Source organism: Cibotium barometz, chromosome 17 (assembly GCF_041138505.1).
Source record: "Cibotium barometz isolate CiBa-2024 chromosome 17, ASM4113850v1, whole genome shotgun sequence".
In the NCBI taxonomy this organism is placed as follows: Eukaryota; Viridiplantae; Streptophyta; class Polypodiopsida; order Cyatheales; family Cibotiaceae; genus Cibotium; species Cibotium barometz.
The window spans coordinates 29,699,308-29,701,055 of record NC_141062.1 but is presented as its reverse complement, the minus strand read 5'-3'; the positions used below and the strand labels follow the sequence as shown (position 1 = coordinate 29,701,055).

Below are 1,748 nucleotides of genomic sequence, written 5' to 3'. Positions count from 1 at the left end.
TGTTACCCCAAATCCCCTTAAGTATGATGTCATCTTGGGTGGAACTTGGGTAGATGACTTATGGTATTCAATTGATGAATCCATGCAAAAAGTCACCTTGAACACTCGTGTAAAGCATTGTGAAATTTCTCTTACAGGAGGAAAAGACCTTGGAGGAGCTGACACTCTGTCACGTAGGCTGTAATGCCTTGACCGACGGCAGACCGGATGGCCATATCCGGGGTTCAGTGGGAGAGGACGCCCATGCGGAGTCATGGGCGGCCAGGCTCTAGTGTGGACGGCAGGCCACACACTATATAGCTTGGGGAATGAGGGGCAATCCTCATTCTTCCTCTATGGCTGGGTGGTGAGCCAGAGGCCGTCCCCTCTTGTGGTAACGCCCGTAGCGGCGTTACGGATATCTAACACTGGTATCAGAGCATGGTTCGAAGGGATCGTGAGAGTCCGCGCGCGAACGGGGGACCGAGGTGGTTTTCATCCACAATCTTCTCACCCTTATCTCCACAAGGGAATGTGTGGAGGGAGGAGGGCCAAGACTTTGGAAGGGAAGAACTCTTTCTCTCTCTCTCTCATTCTCTCTCCCCGTCACACAGAGCATCGAGGTAAGCAAAATTTGTTTGTTTTTCATTTTTTTTCTCTGCGTTGAATCGCTTTGAAAAACTGTGCGTTGAAGGTTTTCAAAAAAAAAACGACAGTGTTGAGGTGGGGGGGGGCAGACCAACCCCACGAAACCTGTGTGTGTGGGGGGTGGGGCGGCGAAAACCAGCCAGGCCAGCCCACTTATACGTTAATGGCGGGGTGGGGATAACACCCGTCAGATCGCCCAGCAGCCTTCACCACCGGCGGAATGAGCACGGCGGGACGGTCATCAAGGCGCAGGGCGGAGGGCGGGGACACCCAGCAGCCCTGGCAAGTTATTCACGCTCTGGCGGCTGAGCCTCCTTTCGTCATTCGGGCTGTGCGACTTGTCAGAGCAGGAATGCTCAGGCAAGATGTACGACCGAACATTCTCAGCTCGCACCTCTGTCTGCTTTCGATGCGCTATGAGAGAAACAAGCCGTCGCATTTAGCTACTCGAAGCTGTGTGTGACGGTGTTTGTGGGGCGCGAGCTTCAGTAGCCTCCACAGTATCTGGCAACGTCGCCTTCTCGTCTAACACGACCAAGCCAGCCAGGCTGGCGGCGGAGGCCAGGCAGGCCGAGGCGGCCAGCCATGGGCGGCGGCGCCGACCAGCCATGGCGGCCAGCCAGGCGGCAGCCGCCGGCCAGGAATGGCGCCAGCCAACCCACCAAACAACCGGCGACCAGCAACCAGCAGCCAGCCACCAACGGCCTGAAAAAAAGGGAATAAAAAATAAAAAAACATTTATTTTTTTTAAAATAAAAATAATTTTCATTATTCATTTTTGTGAATTATATGAAAGAATTCAAAGAACCCTCTTTCTCGGCTGGGGAAGAAAATCATCCCCGCAAGAAATAATCCCGACACGAAATAAGTGTTTCTGGAGATTAATTTTTGTTATGAATTCAGGCATATTTTCTCGTGGATTGGAGCATCCCGGAAGCGTCCTTGTAGGGGCTCGCAACGCAACAAATCGACAGGCGACCGTAAAGGGGGGTGACTATTATTCTCTCTCCACCATTGCTCATTTTTATTAGCGTTTTTTTTAGTAATTTTCGAGTTCTCGCATTATTTTTTGCAAGAATTAAAAATGTCTGCTAGGGGTAGTGTGTCCCCACCGCCTTCTA

General features: G+C 51.8%; 1 non-coding gene across 1 annotated transcript; it reads right to left on the bottom strand.

Moving 5' to 3' along the window:
• Positions 1-809: 809 nt before the first annotated feature.
• LOC147629869 (small nucleolar RNA U3) lies at positions 810-1,012 on the bottom strand. The gene has a single exon (XR_015267806.1). It is a non-coding gene; the product is annotated as a small nucleolar RNA U3 (small nucleolar RNA).
• Positions 1,013-1,748: the final 736 nt, after the last annotated feature.